The sequence below is a fragment of the Lineus longissimus genome, chromosome 18 (genome assembly GCF_910592395.1).
Source record: "Lineus longissimus chromosome 18, tnLinLong1.2, whole genome shotgun sequence".
NCBI classification, from domain to species: Eukaryota; Metazoa; Nemertea; class Pilidiophora; order Heteronemertea; family Lineidae; genus Lineus; species Lineus longissimus.
The window spans coordinates 5,840,850-5,857,826 of record NC_088325.1 but is presented as its reverse complement, the minus strand read 5'-3'; positions in this window follow the sequence as shown (position 1 = coordinate 5,857,826).

Below are 16,977 nucleotides of genomic sequence, written 5' to 3'. Positions count from 1 at the left end.
GTATTGCAGCATCGGCTGGCAGGGTTGTAGTGTTTTTGTTCACTTTACGCAGGGTAATCTGTTTTCTCTTCATAAAAAGTTCAACCCATCCAGCCGAGGCTTGAAAATCATGTAAGATTGGTCTTGTTTCAAAGATTTCATTTCGCCGGGCATCTGTCAGACCACCCCACCAGGCATGGAAGAATTCCAAAGCCTTTTCTTGCAAGTCCTGTACGGCGACGGGTAGGCGTATTTCACGTTGCTGGAGAAACCATTCATGAAGCTCATTTTCAACTTGTGGCCAGCAACCGATATCTTTCGGTTTCACCCTTCTACTTCTTCCTTCATTCCCTTGTTGTCCTCGTTCCAAGCTTGGTAAGTCCCATTTACTGAACGTGTGGATCGATATTTTGTAGTGGTTCGCGTATTCCGTCATGCTGGCCACCGTCCCATTCAAAAGGGCTGTCTGAAAGTCCTCTAGGTACCGAATTTTCTCCGTGACGGAATAACTCCTTCTTCGCTTCGGAAGAGGTTCATCTGCGTTGTCCATGATGTCGGTATATGGCAGAAAAAGAGGCCAAGACTGGTTTATAAACTCACCGGGTTATGAAACATAGGCCTACTTAATTCAAAAGATGAAATCGATGTATCTGACACTTCTATTCCATGCATAATTTTATGTAGCCTTTTTGGAGTCAGACAAGTACAAACAAGGTTATAAATTCATTAGATTGATTGAATTGCCCTCTGAAAATAAAACCTCATTCACACTTTCCAAATTTCCTTTCATTAATTTTTTTTCAGAAACATCCGTTGAAATCCAGTAATTGGCGTCAGTTTTCCCAGAAATCATTTGAAGCAAGTTTACTTCCTAGTTGGAAATCTACAAGTAGTCATGTAATGTTTAATGCCCATGTCCGCACGGCGCTCCGGACCTCTGACTGGCCATACATGCTATATGCACACAAAAGCTATAAATTACCATGATCTAGTTAGTACAGGAAGGGGTATGGCCTGAATATATGGAACCCACCATAAAAAAGGCGAAACTAGAGAATATGTATTTGAAGAGCAAGCTCTCTCGATTAATTTGACACCAGCAGAATCATAATCCTTCCATGATTGACTGCACAGGATAGACTGACTCATGTGAAATCTGCAGCGGCCGCCTCAGCGCCACCACGCGGGGCTTAATGGTATTAGGCTAGCCACACCGGACATCGGAAGCATATACCCAGCTAGGGAAGTACATGTAGTATATATAACCGTCGATTTAGAGGGAGGTTATGTTTTAAAGGGAGATAACGCCGACTTGACGTGGAAATAACGGTGGGTCGAGCGACGGCGGTGCTGACGGCGTGGAGTTGACCTCGGGCTCCGCAGTCTGTGAACCATCGACGATGACTCTGGGCTATTAGCATCGACCTAGTTGCCTGTTACCTTGAGTTCGAAGGTCCTTGACGTTGAAGTGAAGGCATGATTTGAGAATGACCTCGTCCATCAGTGCTTTAACTAATTTTGGGCTTTTGATTTCGAGTATCCAGGTACTTGCTGTAATATCGCATTACTCGAAAGAGGGGACTGTAATGGGGATGCGACAGCCGTTGGGCTTACTGTCGCTGTATCAATAGGTTGTGCCGCTGTCGTTGTTACAGGGGTACTAGACAGATTCTGCTATCCCGTTTCCGAGATCAGCTCCGGGATAGCTCAGCGCCGCGTCATCATAAAATGTCGTGACGTCATCGATCCGCGCACACTTTGTATCTATCGCGTTGCCGTGACCCGAGAAAAATCAGCTGTATATCGTAAGTGTCAAACGGCGCATATGGCAAGCGGAGTGTCTAGTAATTAAAAACACCTAGATTTATTCAAAAAAACTGTTTTTTTACGTAATAAACTAAGTTTATTTGGAAAAAATATAGGTTTTTCTAAAACAACCTTGTTTATTTCCTTAAAAAAACCGAGTTTCTTTAATAAAACCAAGTTTTTTACCTAATAAACCTTGTTTATATCCACAAATGTCAAGTTTAACAAATAAACTTGGTTTTATTCACTAAAATATAAGTTTTTCATCCAGTGGTAATAAACTTAGTTTTATAGAAAAGAATATTGGTTTATTAACATTAACTGGACAAATGGCTAATAAACCTACCTTTTTACGTAAAAAACTTGGTTTTATTCAAAACAACTTAGTTTTTTTGCAATAAAACCTGGTTTTATTGTAAAAATGTAGGTTGTTTGAATAATTGGACAAACGGCGTGCAAAAACCTACTTTCTATCGAGAAACTTGTATTTTCTACCCCGCCCCATGTACACGAATCCGCGATGTTATCGGGACGAGGATGGGCAACCTCGGCACCACGTGGTACTACTGCCTTGTAGCCAGTGCGATTCTGAATCGGTAGCACATGTAGCATACAATCCGGTATCACTATTGAACCTCGTTCCTAGTCGTCATGATCACCGCATTCATACATGGGAAAGCTTTGTAATGCTGCACTGCACTGCACTCTGTAAACTAGTTAGTGAGACCCTAACCTCATCCCAGATAACTCAATGTAGGTAGGATCGAGGTTTAAAAATGTAAGTTTTCTAATAAACCAGTTTAAAAAAAAAAGAGGTTTATTAGTAATAAACTTAGTTTTTTTAAATAAACTAGGTTGTTTTGGTGATAAACCTTGTTTTATTGAATAAATGGACATTTCTGTACAGAAACTTATATTTTATACGGTTATGTGGTAAAAACCAGGTTTTTTAGCATAAAATGTTAGTTTCTGTAAAAAAAAACTACTTTATTAGGAAAGAAAGTAAAAAAATTGGTTTTATTAAAGAAACTCGGTTTATTAGCAAATAAACAAGGTTGTTTTAAAAAAACCTAAATTTTTTCCAAATAAACTTATTTATTAGGTAAAAAAACAGTTTTTTTTGAATAAATCTAGGTTTTTTTAATTACTGGACACTCCGCTTGCCATAGGCGCAGGGTTTTCCTAAATTTCTTCTTTATGTGAATTAAAATACCTGATTTGAAGTGCTAAGTAGTTAGATAAGCATGAAGACCATTATAGTGAATCGGCATTTTGCACAATTATTTCATGGTATTTATGACCATTTCATCGGTAAAGTGAAGTGCCGTTTTACAGTCCAGACACAGACCATGAAAAGATCTGTGAATCATGTAATGACATGTAGCCTACATGCATGCATTACATACTAGGTACACACGGACACACAGTCCAAGAGCAAACTGTATGTTACCCCCCCCCCCGGCCCTCCCTATGCGGGTCAACCATACGTGTATCTGTGTTCCAGTCGTTGGGATAGCTAGGCCAGTCTCCTCAAAAGCATGCATAAACCATCATGCCCACTCGCAATACACCCATGTTTACATTTGTTGGAATTACATTAGGTGGAATTACAAGCGCATTGGCAAGTTGGCTAATGTCAGCTTTAGTGAACCTGAACATAGCTTTACACTGCTCATCATTATACATGTTGATGTTAAATCGTTCGAACTGAGGATTGGTTGATTCACCAGTAATTAGAGTTTTACCTAATGCGTACAACATTAAATCATCATCATCTGCAAGAGCTGCCAGCTCGACCAAACTCAATCTGCCGCCATTTTGACTTTGATACAAGGCTGACATCTTTCGGCCGAATCACCAATCGCATATCATGTACCAGCGTAGCAGAACCTGAAATAGAGCGTCACGTCTCCGAGATCGGGATCGGATTAACTGTCCGGAGCCGATCTCGGAAACAGGATAGCTGAACCAAAAGCTCAACAAACGCAGCAACAGTAGGCGGCTGCGTTTGTTGAGCTTTTGGTGCAACATTTAAATCTACAGACGGCGAATGTATAGCTCCCAAATATTTGCGCAGCAGTTGTGAGTATGCTATCGCCTTATCGTAATCACTCATAGAGGTCGAGGACAGTATTTCTTGTATTTCATGGTCTATACCCATCGCATTGTGTGCCTGCGGTTTAGTGTCCTCTTTGTAACTTTGCTGATATAGATATTTTTCAACCATCTCATGAGGTATTAGCGACATTTTTCTTATTTGGCTAATTTCCGTTGTACGTTTTGATCACAACCGCTAGTAATTAAACGTCAAAAATACTTCCAATGGCTTTAATCGCAGGAACCAGCAATGCCCCTAAAAAACGCCCTTTTGAATGATCCGTTTACACTCCTTTAATGATGTCTTCTTGCAAGCTAATTTACGAATAGAGTGCTTGTGTTTCTTCAGACATTTGAACTGACTTCGATGGAGGGGTACGTTCCCTTTTAAACAGTTGTTTGCCGACTCTCCCACAGCATTGAGGAGGCTTTTATCGGCTGTGTGAAGAATTGTACATCTTTTTTTGCCTGGGCTGATTTCAATACCTTCAACTGGTGTACATAATGTTTTATGTGATATTTTGCCATTTTGAATTGATGCTACGCCACCTGCCAACACGTGCCGACTGTTACACGCTTGGATTGTCATTTTGTTAAGTATACAATTTGATTCTCACCAGGAAAAATATTTGTCCTGAAGCGTAAATCATCGTTGGTCGACGCCTTGAAATATAAGAATAGATATTCAAAGTGATGATGCGTGGCATCATTGAAAGCTTCGTGAACGATCTTTGTATTACCAGGAGAAATTTGCTTTGCAAAATGCGTAATCTGAGACATGTCGCTTGGATTTTTGAATAGCACAAGATGATTCGAATAACTGATGGTGCGTTGCTCTTTTCCTTTATGAAACAACGTTTGAACAATGTAAACCCCACTCATATTTTGATGGTGGCACCCTCTGGTGAATATTTTGGTGACTTTTTCGTCGGTGTTGCACATTAAATCATCGATTACGAGCAATGTTTGCATGCCAGCAGAATGCTTTTCCGAAAAATTCAGACCAGAGACGAACTCTACATGGAGAAATGTTGCAAATGAGTCCTGCCATTCACCTCCATAGCACCAAACAATCCTTTAAGGTAGTTGCTCGATAGTAGACTTCAGTCTTTGCACAAAGACATACTTTCCACACACAGTCGGTCCTGCCACGAGACATGTGAATGGATGTTTCAAGAGAAGGTCTCTGCTTGAAATGTCCATGCTGAGATATCTGATTATAATGAACGAATCAACTGTAAAATTACGTTTTTATTCATATTTTACTGACAAAAAAGGTTTACACAATATATTTCTTTCACGGAATTCAATCATATTATGACATGCAGAAAAACTGTATTAGCAGGCTATACGTATATACAGTATATACTGTATATTCATGAAAATAACACCACTTCGGGATATTCAAGGCCCGGCCTCTTCTCTCGAGTCTATTCACCAGAAGTAACCAATGAGTGACTTCGCTGGCCCTTGCAGTCGGTCGGTAACTAGTGACGGCTCAGCCGAGCTGTCACGGTTACGCTTAACGACTAATTACCGCAGCCCTATTGATTCGAAGTGTTGTGGGCCTACTGGTCGATGAGTGCGCATGTGGAATGACGTAAATGGTAAGGCCACTCGCCGACCGTTTATACAGGTTGTCTCATAAAACTGAAGCACTTTTTAGATTGATCCAAACCCCCCAAAACAAAAAAGGTCCTTATTGAAACTCTGAAGGAAAATCTACGAACGCTTGCATTAGTAAAGCAAAGTGAGATCCAGGCAATGATAGTAGTGACGAAATTCCGAAGAAAAACGAGGAGCTCATCCTCTGTTTTTTCTACAACCCTCTTTTTTGTTTATACTCCCTATGCCTACGTGGGAGAAAACAGAATCGAAGTTTCTAGGATTTGTGGTTTTCTTGTGTAATTCTAGGGCCTCTTAGGCCTATAAATGAAGCCCCACTGAGGGTACCCACATTGCAGACAACCTGTGCGACAATGGATGCTGTAGAGCTGCTGAGAAAACGACGCCGGCGCTACACCGTGACAAAAAAAGGCCTACCTGAGAGACAAGAAGGAGGCAGTGGTGAACGGTACGGTGCGCAGTATGAGAGAGTTCGCCGCCCACTATAACATCCCCTGGGAGACGTTTAGAAGGTGGAATCTCGAGGACCTCGAGCAGAAGCAAGAACAAGGGCATGGCCGGAAGAAGACGGTGATGGAGCCCCGTGATCCGTTCTGGCCACAGGTTGAGGACCAGCTTTACCAATGGCTGCAGCAGATGGGAGAGCGTCGCCTCGCAGTCTCCGTTCTCGACATTCAAGATAAGGTGTTGGTAGTGTGGCAAAGCTGGTGGAATGAGTTAGCCCAAGATGTCAGAGAAGGGATTCAGCATTGTCGCCCTCAGCTGACGGATTTCAACGCATCCATAGGCTGGGTGGAGTGCTTGATGAAGAGACGCCACGTGTCCCTACGGAAGGTGACCAAGAATACAACGACCGTCCCCGCTGATGCTGCTGCAAGGATCCAGACCTTCCGAGATGCGGTTACTGGGAGCATCGATTATCTTGATATACAGATGCGGTTCTTCTTTAACATGGACCAAACCTTTGTCACGAGGAGACTGCCCTCACATCGGCCTGAGAGACGTGACCAACATCATCAGAGATGCCTGCGATGGTGTTGATGAGGACGTTATCGTCAATTGATTTGATGCATCGTTTCGACCAAGGCCAATCGAAGCTGGACCACATGCTATCTTGGAGGAAGAAGAGGAGACTGCCGTCGATGGACCAGAGTTCGTGAATGTAGTCGAGGAGGAAATTGTGATGGACTTGAATTGACTGTGGGTGTTGTGAACGATTAGTTGAAAATGTTCTGGGACACTCAGTACAATGGCCGAAGGCCCTGATCCCACTATCCCATTTATAGGAGACCTACGAATCGGTTTCAACAACCCAAACAATAAGGATTTGACTCGAACTGAAGTATATTGGATATGAGGACTGGACAACCCACTCTGGAATCCCAGCCAATGATCGGCCTTCTCAGCAGCTCTGTTCGCCTCCATATGAGTCAGGGGCGGCGACACCGGCTGTTAATGAAGTGGTGTTATTTTCTTGAATTTAAAGTATTTACATTCGGGTTGAGAATTCTGGTAAGGATAATCGAAACGCGATGAAGTATACGTTAAAAAATACGTGTTATGTGTATTGCTGATGACGACACTTGTGACGATCATGACGATCGTGAAAATGACACATTATAAGCACTATCAATGATTAAAGTTAATAGCCAAAGGGCAATGTGCAGAAATCATCACACCGTATCCCGAGTGGTGTGACGACAGATGCATGTTCCACGCTAGGGTTAAGAGATGGGAAGAATGGTGAACTCCCCAGCATAAAACATGCAGCAGATATCGCCTGCAAGGGGGGAGGGGAAAAAACAAAACTTCCCTGCTACAAGCCCCTTCCCAATCCAGGCAGTCGGTGGACTACCGCCTTGTTCCAATGGGTTTAACTGCAGTCCACCTCCGTCATCCAATACTGTTCCAGTGCGGCATAGACCCGCGGCCCTCTACTGATCATTCCAAAGCAGAATGGGATCATTTGGGTATTCACATGATCAGTGACGTCACCTCACTCGGAATAACACCGTATCTCGAGTGGTGTGACGACAGATGCATATTCCACGCTAGGGTTAAGAGATGGGAAGAATGGTGAACTTCCCCTTTGTCCCAGTACTCACTGCGGACCATCGTTTGCACTCTAAGTGTTCACACTTCCCACACCCAACACTTATAGAAAAACCCACACCACACCATTCTCCCAACGAAACCAAAAAACCGAAACAACGAAAAGTATGCGGGCCGAAGAGAGCTTCTACCTTGCCCCAAGCCGATCGAGAAAGCCGCGAATCTGACAAGGATATAGCCCGAGACGGGGCGTCAGCCGGATTCAGGGCCGAACGGACATACACCAATCTCAAATCACAATTCACTTTGGCCACCCACAGGAATATAGCCTTGATTATCTTAACCAACGCCAGATCCTTGCTACCTCAGTTCTCCCAAGATTTCATGAGAGCCTGGTTATCAACCCAAACCTCTACTCTCTTGTTGGCGATAACATCTGGGATCGCCTGTAAAGTTTTTAGAAGGGCCTCTGCCTCCTTAAGATGAATTGGCCTGGAATCATCCTTCGCCCAGAAATCCCTTATGACGACCTCGTCCGATAAATAGGCACCCCAACCAAACCCACTCGCATCCGTCGCGAGATGCAGCTCCGTATGACGTTCTTCTCGCCACTTCACCCAATTGACATGGTCATCTAAACAACGCCAGAAAACAATCTCCTCCTTCAATTCCCCCACTATAGGAATCAAGCTACCATATTTTCCCGTCCAGCTAACCTTCCTAGCCATCACTCGGATGTCTAGTTTTGCCGCCGGCACACACAAACTAAACGAGACACATTTTCCCATAAATTTCTGAAGTAGTTTCACCGGCACATTGTCCGAGTCCAAGATTGTCTCCGTTAGTGTCCTAAATGCATTTTTTTTGGCCTCATGAATCTCAAAATGCCTAGAGTCAGCATGCACAATAAACCCCAGGTGCTGTAATTGTAAGAGAGGAAACCACACAGTCTTTAGGAATTCGATGGTAAAGCCCAACAGCGTAAGAGTTGCCACATTAAAATAAATCGATAGGCCTGTTTTCTGCACACCTGACCCACCAGCCCCCACCAAAGGGCCTAAGAATCGATCATCTAAGTATTGAGTTGTTATGACACCCTTCCTACGCAGGAACGAAGTAACGTGCATGCCCGTCGTTTGGTAAACAAACGGGGAAATACTCCAACCGAACGGTAGCACCGTATACTGAAAGTAGTACCCACCAAATTCCAGTCCAAAATATTTCCTCGACTCCTGCGACAACCGAATACCCATGTAAGCGGACTTTTCGTCCGAAGACGCCATGAAATCCTCCGCCTCGAGCAACCCGGGAATCAAAGATAACCCTTCTAACGAAAACGGTCTGTGTTGCATGAACAAATTCAGATAACGTTCATCGTGACACAACCGATACTGTCGCGACCCCTCGATCATTAACAGTGGCATAACTAAATTGGGGGGCCGAACTTCTCCAACTTTCCCCACTACTTCATCAAACCCTCCTGCAAATGTTCGCTAATCTCATCCTTAAAACTTTCACAATTTCCGAAATTACTAAAGATGCACGAAGGAGGGGTATCTGCATTCAGCTTGATCCCATTGTAAACCCCCTTATATGGTTTGAAAAAATCCAGTACGTTGATCCCATTTCAAATCCAACCCCTCACTGTTTCCGACTGATCATCATCTACAAAATCCAGCAACATTTCCCAATTTACCAACTCTGACTGCAGCTGCCCCGCCACGAAACACTGCGGGTCACGCAGAGTCAGATCCTTTAACAGCAGTTCCCAGTTATCAACACAAAGTTCCCAGTCACGACACAACATCTCTTTTAAGTCCAGCTGACGGGAGGGCACCGGTCTGCCCTCATAGTCGACATAACGCGGCGTCCTTTTTTCGGACAAACACACTAATGGATTAAACTCACAGTCAAGTTCCCAACGAGGCACCTCTTGTACCCGCATCTGAAACGTACAAACAAAAACCAAAGTTGACTTTGACCCTCACTTCCCTAAATCAATAACTGCTTTCAAGCTCACAAACTCATACCGATTCGACTATAAAGGCTCCCTGCTTGCCCCAAGGTGGAAAAAATCTCACAAGGCATCAGTGTCCCCGGACAGCAGAGAATTCAAGGACTGTGACGGTAATACCCGAGTATACTCTACCCCTGAGACAAATATCATAAGAAAAAACCGATAACCTAACCAACCAGCCCGAACAACGGCCGACCTGCAGCCATTACATCAAGGAACCGTTACCAACTACCTACCCCAACCTGCCACCCTACCAAATCCGTATAACCTACTCAGTCTCCACTTTCCTTTTTCGGAGTAACACCCTGCCGCGGATAGGAATTGCTAGGACAACTGCTCATGAAATGATCTGAACCTTTACAGATAAAACACACTCCCCTTCCAAAGCCCCTTCCACCCCTAAAGTTTCCCCTACCTCCTCGTGGACGGTAGCTATTACCCCAAGGACCATTGAAGGGCCTGTCGACTTCGCCTTTGGTCGCTTTCGTTTTCTCGCCTTTGTCCAGCTTCAGCTTCTCTGCCTTTCTGGCAGACTTCTGCCACGCTTCAATAGCTGTCTGTGTCTTTTTTGGCAGTGCCATCCCCGATCAGTTTCGTAAGCAGGCCGTGCAGGGGAAACCCCGTCATTCTCCCTACACGCCTTTAGAGTCATCTTAGAAAGTTGTGCGTCAGCATGGACTGCAATGACGGCGGCGTCATGAAGATTCCCCATTGCCGCCAGTAGAATGCCATTATCTGTAGACGACCTCAACGCAAGGGTCCTCACCTGCTTAAGTGCGTAGTCAACTCCCCCGTCACCGTGAGACTCCTTCAATCTTTTGAGTTCCTTTTCCACCACTGCGATCCTATCGGTCTCCCCCTGCTCCTCCTCGGTGTCCACAACCGGCTGGAAATTGAAACAAAAATAACCTTATTTCAACATGACCCGCTAGTTAGGCACTAATAGTAAAATACCTAATGTATCTCAACCATAATTACCCTTTTAGCTGTCTTTTTCCCCGTCTTTTCTTCCTTTCCTTCCTTTTCGTTGCTCTTGCCCTTGGTGGCTTTATCTTTGTCCTTCTCTGCCGCTTTCGTCTCCATCTGCCCCTCCGGGGCGCCCGCCTCGTTTGCCGTCAAGACCGCGCAGTGCAAGGCCAGCCTCTTGTTCTCGAAAGACGGTGATTTCCGTCCCATATCCATAATCGCCAACAGAAAGAAGAAACATTCAGTCAACTACCATGCCAAAATCTCTACCCTCAGCCATAGGCACCGCGTGGCCCAGTAAAACCGTCATCCGAGAAGCTCCTACGACCGGTGTGACAGTGGATATAGTCCCCCTGGAGTCATAGTCCGGTAGCATTGTATTTGACCAATTAAGCAGCATGATCTATTGTACCGCTAACCCTAACCAAAACATTTAGCAATGCGGGCTATTGTTACACGGACTATCAGCCCTAGGACTACTATCCCCGCCACACCGGCACGGGGTGCGCCGTCGACGCTGTCACCCACCAACAACACAACCCACCCCCCGCTAACTACGAACAACCCCGACAATAACGAAGACTCGCCATGATTCTGTAACCCGTAATGGTTTTGAACTGCATCTCCACCTCGACCTCGCTGAAGGTGGATATCGGGTACTTCCTTGACATACTGGCCTACTCCTCCGGAGCCGTGTCGTCGGCGTCCAGCGACTGCAGCCTTAGAACCACCGGCACTACATCCCGACATTTCAATGAGTGCCGATCCTTGAGCCACACCTTTGACCCAGACAAACTCAAACCTGATGCTAGGGACTCCATCATGATGAAGCGAAAATTGGCAAGTGATCCAGAACTCGCGACAACTCTGCTTTTCAACCAAAATAGTCAACTATTCCCGACATTCACCGCGTTCCCGTCCTCTCATTGGACAAAAAAATCCGGCTCTACTAATCTCACCCCATACTAAGCCACCAAGCTACGTCCAAGGCCTGACCTATTTGTTGTAAGCCTTCTTACCTGACCATATTTCCAAGAAAAATCTCCCGACCAAAGAACCGACTACCCAAACATTCCTCTAGCCGGGCCCCCTGAATCAATTTCCCCTGACATTGCTTCGACCAACTCTCAATACATAATTCCCCGAAAAACCTGGGCTGGCCGTAATTAGTCTTACGACCACTAATCCCCAATACTCCTTATTTTCCACACCATTGGCCTGCCCCGCCCTATTATTCCCTTGCAGCCCTAACCTAGGCCTAATCCTACCCAACTATCAAATAGCTCAAAAAACTATGTGGAAGATCTTGTTACTGCTTGAAGAAATAAATATTCCAGCACCAAACTGCCCAAAACCAACGACTGGACTTATATCCTAGCCTGCGACCTTGACCTACATATCACGCCCCTCTTACCAACTCAATGCCTAAATCTACAATCTTTGGCCTATACATTCGATGTGCCGCTGACCTGGCCCTTCTTAATGACCCTTTCCGACTGGAATATTCTCACTAAACAACAAAACCATTTATCACATCAATTCTTTCGCTATCTTCCCTCAATCTCTCTCTCTTTCCCTTCTTTCTCAGCCCAAACCTTTCTAACGACCCCCTATCTGGTCTTACTAAACTGACCCTGATCAAGGATTCCAACGCATCCCACCTCCTGCCTGTTACCCGCAGGAACCGACAGAAAAAACTTCGGTCACCACATATGGCCTATCCCCTAAAGGATTTCCCTTCTCATATTCTCATTTCTCATTTCTCATTTCTCATTTTTTCATTTCTCATTTCTTCTATCTCATATTCAGGAAACTGATGCTCAACAGCACTTACGGGCAGCTGCTTTTGGACAAGAGCAAATATATCAATATGAAATTGGAGCACAACGAGGAGCGGTTTCTCGAACAAACGGCCAAACCAAATTTCAAATCGGTGACGTTCTACGATTGGTAGCTTATCGGCATTCAACTGCGGCCCGCAGTGATCGAGATGCGAAATGCCCTGGTGGTGGGATTCACAGTCTTGGAACTCTTCAAGTTGCACATGTACCGCTTCCACTACAATTACACGCTGCCTGTGCTGGGAGGGCCGGATAAATGTCGCCTCTTGGTGACGGACACGGACAGTCTGGCCTACTTGGTTTCGGGCGAAATCCTTTGGATGTATTTGCCGAGACCTTTTCGAACCTGTCCAAAACACACCCGTAGTACAGCGAACTGAACAAGAAGGTGAAAGGCACATTCAAAGTGGAATACCCGGAGCAAGTGATCACCGGCTTTGTGGGCATAAGGCTCAACATTTACACGTTTCGATTTTTGGAACGCAAACGAATCGTGAAAGCCATGAGTATAGGGAAGACCGCGGTGGCGAAAATTGTTCTACGACGACTACAAACGGGCGCTGTACGCACCCGAGCAAACGCACACGTGTCAATTGAAGACGATCAGATCTGAAAAGCACGAATTATACACGGCCGAAGTGAAGAAAAAAGGCGTGTCTTGTCTGGATGACAAAATGGTGAATTTGCGACGACGGGCTGAGCACACTGGCCTATGGGGACTTCAGGTGCGCCTGAGAAATAACAGCAACGGCAGCGGGGATGACTAGGCGACAATCGAGAAGGAAAAAAAAGGAACTGTGACGGGCACTCGCGGCTGGAGAGTAGTAACGAATGCGAAAAGAACACGAGGCATCAAGAAAAAAAGTACTCGCATCAACTAACAGTAGCGGTGGCGTCAGGAGGGGATGGCGGAAGAGGCGACAGAAGAGGGGGCGGATTTGGACAGTTAGTGTCGCGACAATACCCGCAGCAGCAACAGCAACGTCAGCAGGGCCAGTGGCCCCGACAGCCTAGAACTCGAGTATTCGTAGAGGTAAGCCAGCGACTGAACGTCAGCGTCACCCGCTTCCAGGGGAACACCTGGTTTCACTTTATGGCGGTGGCAAGAGCGTTAGTTTAAACATCGAGTACATGGCCGGCTTGATGAACCAAAAAGCCCAGGAGATACGGGCAGCAGGGAGAGAAGTGAACAAAGCAGAAAAATTGGCCATCAATGCGGCAACAAGAAAGAAGTGTTGGCGACGACGAATTGGTCAGCGACTCCGATGAGGCGCCAGACGAGGAGTTAGTCAACGAAGAAGTGACATTGGCGAACGCCAAGCACCAAGCGGTAGCCGCATTCAGCCACGGCAAGAAACTTAACAAAAAAGGCCTTGCGGAGAACGTCAGCGGCGGCTTCGGCGGATGGCAAACTAAAGTCTGCGGTGGGAGCGAGCTCAAATGTACAAAAACATCGAGAATGGGCGGAGGGTGGCGTCGGTGCGGGAGGGAAAGTCATAAAAAACAAGAACTCGAGTAATAGCGGCGGCGTGATGGAGCGAGGCGGCAGAGAGCAGGGCGCCAAGAGGAGACAACAAGAACAATTGGACGGCTACGGGGATGCAAATCTGCAAAACGTGACCTTTGAAAGTACCTGCTGCATTTGTCGGCCGGTGCGGGGAGAAAAATTCCCGGTAGACGACCCTCCAAGTGGCGGCCAGCCCTCCTCTGTGCCCAAAGAAAGTGCCACACCGATTAACTAACAGTAGTGTAATAATGACAGTTCTAGCTCACCTGGGTTTTGACTAGGTTTTTATTCAGTCAAATCCTAGTCAAACAATTATTCAGTCAAATCCTAGTCAAAACATTATTCATTTTTATTCAGTCAAATCCTAGTCAAACAATTATTCAGTCAAATCCTAGTCAAAACATTATTCATTTTTATTCAGTCAAATCCTAGTCAAACAATTATTCAGTCAAATCCTAGTCAAAACATTATTCATTTTTATTCAGTCAAATCCTAGTCAAACAATTATTCAGTCAAATCCTAGTCAAAACATTATTCATTTTTATTCAGTCAAATCCTAGTCAAACAATTATTCAGTCAAATCCTAGTCAAAACATTATTCATTTTTATTCAGTCAAATCCTAGTCAAACAATTATTCAGTCAAATCCTAGTCAAAACATTATTCATTTTTATTCAGTCAAATCCTCATAAACTCATTCCCCAAATTTGGGGAACAAGGAAAGAAAGTCAGCACAACCCCACAACCCCACAACCCCACAACCCCACAACTCCACAACTTGTCCAACTTGTCCAACTTGTCCAACTTGTCCAACTTGTCCAACTTGTCCAACTTGTCCAACTTGTCTAACTTGTCTAACTTGTCTAACTTGTCTAACTTGTCTAACTTGTCTAACAGTCGCGTACACCGCCTCCTTCGCTTACGCCAACAACCACCCCAACAACTTGTCTAACTTTTCCTAAATAATCTCAAGTCAAACAATTATGAACAAACGTCGGGCAGACGTGAATCTAATAAACAAATTTTACCCTTTAATAAAATGGAGACATCCAACCGTTCACACCAAGTAAACCAAGTAAACCAAGCGAACCAAGCGAACCAACTTACTTCTGATGAAGAGGAAGGCTATCTTTCGGAAAGCGAATTAGATGCCAAAATTCAACCCTCTCAATCAGAGTTAATCACATGGAAAGAAGTTCCTTTAAACACATGGTATAAGATTGTAGGGAAAGAGCAGAAGATTACCAAACACGGAGAAGCGCTAATTCTCACTCTAAAATATAAAAAGCGGCAGCCCTTGAAAACTTTTTGAACATCGTTGATCAAACGAGATTTAGAAGCGAACCCCAACCTGAATTATATAAAATCGTTAGGACAACCTAAAGGTAAAAAGTACTATGCGTTTAATTTGATGCAAGGATAAAGCGCTAGCGACGTACGTGAACAACGTGAACATACGTGAATCTAATAAAAAAATTTTACCATAATAAATGAACGCCCCCATGATGATTTTAAAATTCTCATGGGTGTGATAAGCCCTGCTTCTATCATTTTCGCTCAAGTGAGGATTATGCTAGAAGCTAAAATTTATCTTTCATTGTGCTAACACCTTCAATTCATCAGAAGTAAGTTGGTTCGCGATGTTGATTCATTTTTATTTTTTATACCTATTCTGTAGGCATAAAAATTAAAAGCGACAAGTTACATCATTACTTTAGTCTGACTCGCTTAAATAGCCCAAACAGTTAATCACCGATGAAAGTCAAGTTATTTCAGATTCTCTGTAACTTTAAGCGCTAGCGGCGAGTTCTGCGAGTGTGAATTTTTTTATATGCCTGAATAATAAGGTCAAACTCACTCGCAGAAATATGCTCATTCGTAATCGCGCGTGAGAGTAAATTATTCACATCGTTTAAATGATCTTGTGTGTGAATCCAGATTGTTTTATGCTTGTTCATTTTTTTCCTTAATTGTGGAACAACAATTTTACCTGTTGTGCCCAACATAGTACAAACAACAGCGATAGGTAAAGTAACAATATTGGTAATAACACCGCCTGCGCCAATCGAAGCGATTCCTGCTCCTGCTATAAAAAAGCTAGTTTCTAACCAATGAAGGATAGTTGAAATTTTTTTATAATTTTTATACAGTTGACGTCGTCTTCCAATTTTTTGTTGTAAGTCTGACTTGATCTGCTCAATCTGCTCAATGCGAAATTCATCATGTTCGGGGATTGAATCTAAGACATCCATCCTTTTATTCTAACAGTAAATCTATGCTACACGGGGTTCTAAATTCAATGGATTCATTGTGCTGATTTTTGATGTCAATTTCGATAGAGGAAAAGTCCTGAGCTTGAATCTTGACTTTTTGTAACGAACTGTATTCCACAAGATCCCCATAATTTTTTCCTTTCGCGACAAAGGTGGAAATAATATCAGAAGGAACGCCATCTAAAAAATTTTTACCCCCATCCACAATATTACAACAAATACGATATTCTTGATGGGGTAAAAATTGACAAGGGTCTCCTCCTTTCACTTCATTGATAATACGTGCATCTTCCAACCTAATTCCCAATAAGGTGCGTAATTCCTTATGGATCCACACTATAAAAGGAGGCTTCACTTTTATCACAATTTTACCTTCGTTTTCCAAATAAGTGATCACCATCTTGTTCTGATGTCCTTCTTCCTTCAGCGCATGTTGTATCGCTTTGATATAAGAGTCAATGCTATAAAATCCCTCAGAAATATAAACAGAACCCTCATTTCTAAAAGTATTACTTGGGGCCAACTCTGCAAATTGTAAATAGTTATTTTTCTCAAACCTTGAAATATTAAAATAAGTTGTAGGAATAATAGCATGTGCGACACGAACTGTTTTATACTGATTAATACTTGTCCTTAAGGACTGTCTCTTTGTTCCATAGAAGCGTAGGTTCATTTTATTTTAGTCGAAATTTTTTTTGCTCTATGTTTGATCGTTCCTGCATTATTCACTACAACTTGAATCACAACTAAAATAGTGACAGCGACAGCGATAATCACATGTTCCGCTAAAAATCCTACCACACCTGCAGCTGCT